General features: G+C 35.7%; 1 pseudogene; it reads left to right on the top strand.

Moving 5' to 3' along the window:
* Positions 1–1,340: 1,340 nt before the first annotated feature.
* Positions 1,341–4,314, top strand: LOC120118385 (annotated as a pseudogene).
* Positions 4,315–7,703: the final 3,389 nt, after the last annotated feature.

Below are 7,703 nucleotides of genomic sequence, written 5' to 3'. Positions count from 1 at the left end.
GGTACAAGAGACTCTCCGGATCGTTTGACAGCTCGACCCAGCTCTTCTAGATCAGTTAAACCACGTGTGCCAGTATTCACCTATTCGAAAATTGTAGCAGAGCGTGGTGAAACCAGCAATCAGTAAATTTGCTATTTAAACCTATTGTCGAGGTGTGTTCCCTACTTATTATTGAACTGTTTTATTGGTTTTAATATGTGGTACACCGAATTCATTGGCTATTGTTTTATGGATGCACCAATTTAATGTGACAATTTATGGAATATGGCTGCTATCTAATTTTTGTTTTGAAATGGTATATGATTACCATGTTTTTGGATTTATGGAATTTATGTCACAGTGCAATTGAATTTTGGAATTGAAATACGATGGAATAGCTCTGATCAAGCTAACTGGGCTTAATGTGACTCTTGAGGGCCCCAAGATGTTTCATTAGTCGGCTTTCCTTTGCTGTGCTTAGGTAAGCTATATGGACTTATTGACTTGGGCTTAAGGATACAAGCTTCATAGCCTATCCTTAAGTCGGCTTTCTTTTTGCTATGTGCATAAAGTAAGCTATATGGAAAATACTTTTGGGAACTACTGATGGTACCAGAAAAGGTTTAAACTATGATTTTCAAAAAGTTAAACTCTTTTACGAATTTGTGAGATTACTGGACTATGATTTGTACCTATTGTGATTTTATGGAAATGTTGGGACACACTGAGCCTAGCTCACCTTTTGAAAATGTTTTCCCCTTTCAGATACTGTTGGTTAGATACCTTGGTTCGAGCACTTGGAGGATCAACATATCTCTGAAGTAAATCAAATTGTAATGTTTTATCTGGCAAGTTGACTTTATTTTGGTGACATGGACCTTATTTTAAAATATCGGATTTTATAATGATAACTCTTTTGATAATGCTGCTTGGTTTATTGTGATATTGAATTTGAAGACAAGTTTTAAATTAAATTATTATTTATTGGTATTATATTTACGAGTTGGATTTTGATAGTATAATTTGTTTTAATTTCATGTTATTTATAATGTGATTTTAATGATGGAATAACGGTTCGAAAAATGTCTTTAATAATCATAATGTGATCCACTAGACTTAGTCGAAACGCATAGGCCGGGTCTAGGGGTTACAACAATTTACTTTAATATATATATATATATATATATATTCCCACTTACCCAACATTTATTGATTTATGATAAGAAAAAAAGTATTAAAATAAAAACAACCGCATATAAAATTTGACCTGAAAAGAAAATAATAAATAATCATTCATGTTTATAGTTTATTCCCTGTTTAATCTAACAATTAATTATTATTTCATCCAAACTACTCGCTCAACCGACCAACCAGCTTGCTGTCCAGATTCAAACTCTAGAATATATACATCAGATTCATTGAGCCCTTTAATTGCATTGACCCTGCACCATCATCACCTGAGACCCTTGCAACCCAATCCTTAGCTATCAATAATCATCTTTGAGAAGCTCCCATGGCGCATAATTCTGCTTGCAATCCGGAGCTCGTTCTTGCTCATAAGTTCAGCGAGGTATCTCTTTTTCTTCAATGGAATCCCTACTTCTTGATTTATTTCTGTTGTCTGACCTTTACCCTAATTTATTTGCAGGAAACATTTACTTATACTGAGAGGTACTGCGTTGCTCCTCCCCCAAAACTTGATATATGGTACCTTCTTTTTTATCTGATATGTATCCTTGTACACAGAGATGTAGCTGTTTATGCTTTGGGTGTTGGAGCATGTGGTCGCGACGCGATTGATACTGATGAACTTAATATGTTTACCATGAAAACGGACAGCAGTTTACAAGGTTAGCTATCATTTAAGATTGATGAAAACTAAAGAATAAAGATGATTTTCCTCCATGATTCTTAATTTGCAAATATGTGCCTTGTTTCTTATTGTAACCTAGCTTAACTTGTTATATTAAGGATGAATAGGAATTGTGTTTTTGGATTACTTAAAACTGATTTGAACTGGAAATGGGTGCCTAATCTGCCCAGAATTGAGTATAAAAAAACCCCTTTTTTGATCATCACTTGGGAGACAGTGGAGTTGTCTTAGTCTGCTTGCAACAAGCCATTGGCGCTTGTTTCTTGTAAGTTTACTTATGGATATAATATAATACCTTTCCTAGTTTCTGCTTCTCAGGTTTTGCCAACATTTTTACTTTTTCTCTTGGAGTTCAGCCACAATACTTCTATGCCTGGCTTAGGTAAGTTTTAGCACATATCATATTCCTGCTCTTTCTTTCTCAAAATTAATCTTGTCTCATTTTCTCTTCTAGTGATAAAAAGATTTTAACAGTGTTTAAAGCTTAAAAATATAAGCTCCTGGACTTTTCTACTTTTATTCTTAACAGATTCGATGCACGTCTTCTGTTGCATGGACAACAATACATAGATATAAGCCACTTCCTGCAAATGCCACTGTAAGTATATAATTCTGCCAACTGTTATATGTCTATATATGCCTGAGGTTAACTCAAAATTTTATATCTGGTTCAATGCCAAAATAAGTTTCTCAGAACACGTATATCCACTATCCTAGGTTGAGAACTTCATCTCGATTCGTTTACAAGCAGTGCACGTAACTTCATGATGCATACCTTTTAGACATTTGGTGTGAAAGTAGTCTTCTCGTGAAAATTGTTTTGAAATTGCTGTATACTACCAGGGTTAATTATTTTTATTATTAACTTTTTTTGCAGATACACAACAAATTAACTGTAGCAGGATTGCATGATAAAGGTTTGTACTCATTACGTCAACTGAACTAATGTAAAGATCAAGTTGTTTTATGGAAGTATAAATCTGTTCTGTCTCAATCTTTTGCTTTTATCGTCGTTTCCGTATTAAAAGTTAACTTGCAAGGATACTAAGCACAGAGAAATCACATGTTGCTTGCTTCCTAATTTTGTTAATCTTGGCAAAAAACTGTAAAAAAATGAAATACAAAGAGAAGTGATATCTGCATGTTTTGAAAGGGTAGTCTTGCTGGCTTTTCCTCTTCCCTTGAAATATCAGGTAAAGCCTCTGTGCTTGAGATTGAAACCAAAAGTTATGAAAAAGAGTCCGGTGAACTATAAGCCTGAACCGGTAAGTTCTCTTTCTCCACTGTATGATTTAACAATTTCATGCTGCAGTTGTTAATGTATAAATGATTCCTCAGGACAAGTGTTTTCCTACGTGGTGCTGGCGGCTTCTCAGATCCATCTAAGCCCTTTACATACTTGAACTATCCGGTCAATCAAACTTCTATGAAAATCCCAAAAACTCAACCTTTGCGGTATTTGAGGATTGTACCCAACCATCTCAGGCATGTAACAACAATATTATAATTTAATCCCTAAGATTTTTATGTTGCTTTCAAAATAGTTTGATCTTACTTCAACTTCTGCTTCAAGGCTTGTACTGTGAGATGCATTTTTATGATGCTAGCTTCTCCAGAAGTTTTGAACTTCTCTTCTGCTTTGCAGGCGTTGTTGTACAGGTTATCTGGTGACTACAATCCCTGCATTCAGACCCTAAGATTGGGAAGGCTGCAGGGTTAGTTTGCTTATTTTATTGAAGTATGGTTGCATTTAATGCAAAATTTTGTTTTCCTTCATTGTGTCAAGCTCATTTACATCCTAAGCTTCAATGTTGACTATTCTTAGTTATCTCATGTTCTTAGATTCTCGAGGCCGATTTTGCATGGATTGTGCACCCTTGGGTTTGCCGTACGGGCTATCATCAAATGTATTTGCAGGGGAGACCCAGACATTATAAAAGCATCTTTGCACGGTTCCTTTACACGTGTATCCTGTGAAGCATTGAAACTGAGATGTGGATCGAAGACTTGAGGTAGACATTTTAAGTTTGATATCATTTTCTGTTAATTCAAATGAACGGAGATCTAATGCTGGTGTATTTGCAGGGTCATATATCAGGTAAAGGTGAAAGAAAGGAATCGAGCAGTGCTGTCAGGATATGTTCAACTCCATCGATTAGCAGCTTCACTATAAATGAACTTTATGCATTAGTCAAATAAACATAGTTGAAAGGTTCGACGCTTTGGACGCCTTGGGTTTGTTATTAGAATTGGCGTGTGAAATGTTATGCAACTTAGTGTGATAAAATTGGAGGGTGAAATGTTGTCTCCAACTTGTATTATAAAATTGGAGGGTGAAATGTTGTGTCCAACTTAGTGTTATAACTGCTGCTTCAAAGTGCAAACCTCGTAAACAGGTGAGTTGCCGCCTGGAAAATAAAGCAACTTATGGGGCGACTGCTAAACTGAGTGTGTAAATGCAACCCCTCTGTGTTAGTTTTACTAGTCATTTATAGTTGGCATAATCTTATTGTCGCAATCGTCTTTCAGTTGGGTCTCGAAATTGGGTTTCAATTTGAAAAATGTAGATTAGAGTCGTCACCGATCATTTATTTAAAACAAATGGATTGATCGGATACCCTATTTCTTACCTGATCTACGTCTTTCTAAAGATGTGTCGGGTTCGGGAGTCGGTTACGGTTAAGGAAGGCTTAACACCCTTGAACCGCCCTTTCGGTACTACGTAATTTCCAGCTGTCTTTTATTAAGAAAATTACAAGTTAAATTACAAGGTAAAATTTTGATCCGAATTACTTACCCTTAATGAGTTTACGAAAATACCCTTAAAAATAAGATGTTAAAAGAAAATAATAATAATAAAAGAAAGTAACAAAACTAAAGAGTAAATCAAGGAAATAAATGAAACCAATAATAATAAACATAAAATAATTGGATGAAACAAAAAATGAAATTGAAAATAAAATAATGAAGATAAAATATATACAAAAAGAATAAAAAAGATAAAGTATTTTTTAAAAGAAAAATAATAATAAGAGCAAAGAAACTAAAAATTAATGAAAATAAATAAATAAAATAAAATAAAAAATATATATATAAAAAATATAAAATGTATGTATAATATAATAAATATTAAATATAATAATAATATAATAAATGAAATATATATATATATAATATTAACTAAAAAATAGTAATCATAAAATATAAAAAAATGAAATAAGAATATATATATAAACGTTAGGAAATATAGTAAAAAAAGTAAATAAGTAAACATAGATAAAAAAAATAATATATATATATATAATAGGAAAAAAATAATTTAACGTAAACAAATGAAAAAAAGAGAACTATAATAAATAAATAAAATATAATTATATATATATATATATATATACATATAATAATAAGGGTTAAATTAAAATAAAAAATGAATTAGGGGTCGAAATTAAAAGCCATTGAAGAAAAAAATGAATCTGCGTGTATTTAAAAAGGGGGATCGAAATGGCATACTGTAGAGGCAAACACACGGATCCACACGACTCGCTTATAAAATCCGAATAGTTTTCAAAAAAACACAAGCCTTGGGGCTAGATCTACAAAAATAGACCTCGAAACGCCCCGTTCATTGGCCAAAAACACTTCTCTCGGTTTTCTTTCGAATCAAACACAACAAGGGTAAGGAAAAACATGCGAAAGTATGAACTTTACCTTTCAAAATATAAATGCTTCGAAAAATAGCTACGAGTGCTTGTAATTTTTTGCTTAGTATTTCGTATATCTCTTGTCTTACAATAGTGAGTACAATGGCTATTATAATGCTTGTGGATCATATTTAGGAGTTTAATAATAGTAGAACTCTATCCTATTTTTAGGAGTTTGAATCTAGTAAAATTCTATCCTATTTTTAGGAGTTTGAATCCTAGTAGGACGAAAATGTGTGTGACAGCTGCCCTTCTTTGCCCATAGTCGTGTAACGGGATAGAACAAAGATTAAAAGTCACACTTTTCGTTCAGTGGAGTTGAAATTAACTGATGTTTCAATAACTCCCTGTCGAATGAGTTACGGATGACTCATCCATCGTCAAGTCGAGTTCATCTGAAATGATATGAAATTGAAGCTGTAGTTCGGAATTTGAATCAGCACGTGGCTTCCGTTGCCCTTCGGTCTTCTTCTCGGTTTAAAGACTTGGATCGGAATCGAACTCAGAAATCTTCATTGGCAGTTAGCTTTTTCTTGACTTAAGCTATGTTGTTTGAAAATGGTGCTTGTCACTAAGGCACGGCTACCCAGGTCCTCCTCGACTTGAAAACCTCGACTGCAACCGGAAAATAGTGCGATTGATGTGTCACGAGCTGGGAACGAACTCGACAATTTGATCGCAGATAACCCTCTAGCTTGAGTTATGCTGTAAATGATGTGCCTTGGAGCTGAGCGTAGTCGAACTCGAGGTCTTGTGACAGATACTCTTTCTTTGAGTGGATATCATTCGTCGTGAAGTTAAAATCCAATCTAAAGATGGATGATGCTTGTGTGCACGATTCCCTTCGTCGTGAAGTGAAACCGCGGGTGGCCCTTAGTCGTGAAGTTGAGCCTGGAATTGGATCCTTCGTCGTGAAGTTGAAATCCAAGTAAGTGCCTTGTTCCGAGTCCAATATCCTCCGTCGTGAAGTTGAAATTGGCTGGAACTGGGAAATTGTTTATTGACAACCAGCCGTCCCTTAGTTGTGAAGTGAATTGTATCTCGACTCCAATATCCTTCGCTGTGAAGTTGAAATTGGCTCCGAAATTGGGAAATGTTTGTTGACAACCAGCTGTCCCTTCGTTGTGAAGTTAAACTTGTGTTGTCTCGAGTCCAATATCCTTCGTTGTGAAGTTGAAATTGGCTCTGAAACTTGCGTTGTCTGGAGTCCAATATCCTTTGTTGTGAAGTTGAATTGCTCTGAAATTGAGAAGTTGTTGACAACCAGCGGTCCCTTCGTCGTGTTGAACTTGCGTTGTCTGGAGTCCAATATCCTTCACTATGAAGTTGAAATTGGCTCTGAAATTGGGAAGTTGTTTATTAACACCAGCGGTCCCTTCGTCGTGAAGTTGAACTTGTGTTGTCTGGAGTCCAATCCTTCGTTGTGAAGTTGAAATTGGCTCTGAAATTGAAAAGTTGTTTGTTGACAACCAGCGTTGAGAAGTTGTTGTTGACAACCAGCGGTCCCTTCATCGTGAAGTTGAACTTGCGTTGTCTGGAGTCCAATATCCTTCGCTATGAAGTTGAAATTGGCTCTGAAATTGGGAAGTTGTTTATTAACAACCAGCGGTCCCTCGTCGTGAAGTTGAACTTGTGTTGTCTGGAGTCCAATATCCTTCGTGTGAAGTTGAAATTGGCTCTGAAATTGAAAGTGTTTGTTGACACCAGCGGTCCCTTCGTCGTGAAGTTGAACTTGCGTTGTCTGGAGTCCAATATCCTTCGCTGTGAAGTTGAAATTGGCTCTAAATTGGGAAGTTGTTTTATTGACAACCAGCGGTCCCTTCGTCGTGAAGTTGAACTTGCGTTGTCTGGAGTCCAATATCCTTCGTTGTGAGTTGAAATTGGCTCTGAAATTGAGAAGTTGTTTGTTGACAACCAACGGTCTCTTCGTCGTGAAGTTGAACTTGCGTTGTCTGGAGTCCAATATCCTTCGTGTGAAGTTGAAATTGGCTCTAAAAATTGGGAAGTTGTTTGTTGACAACCAGCGTCCCTTCGTCGTGAGGTTGAACTTGTGTTGTCTCGAGTGGCACGATTCCTCCTTCTGGAGTTAAAATCGCGGATGGCCCCTCGTTGTGAAGTTGAGCCTTGACTTGAATATCCTTCGTCGTGAA

The sequence above is a fragment of the Hibiscus syriacus genome, unplaced genomic scaffold, assembly GCF_006381635.1.
Source record: "Hibiscus syriacus cultivar Baekdansim isolate YM2019G1 unplaced genomic scaffold, ASM638163v2 tig00110328_pilon, whole genome shotgun sequence".
In the NCBI taxonomy this organism is placed as follows: Eukaryota; Viridiplantae; Streptophyta; class Magnoliopsida; order Malvales; family Malvaceae; genus Hibiscus; species Hibiscus syriacus.
The sequence above is the reverse complement of the archived record's forward strand: the minus strand, read 5'-3'. Positions and strand labels throughout refer to the sequence as shown.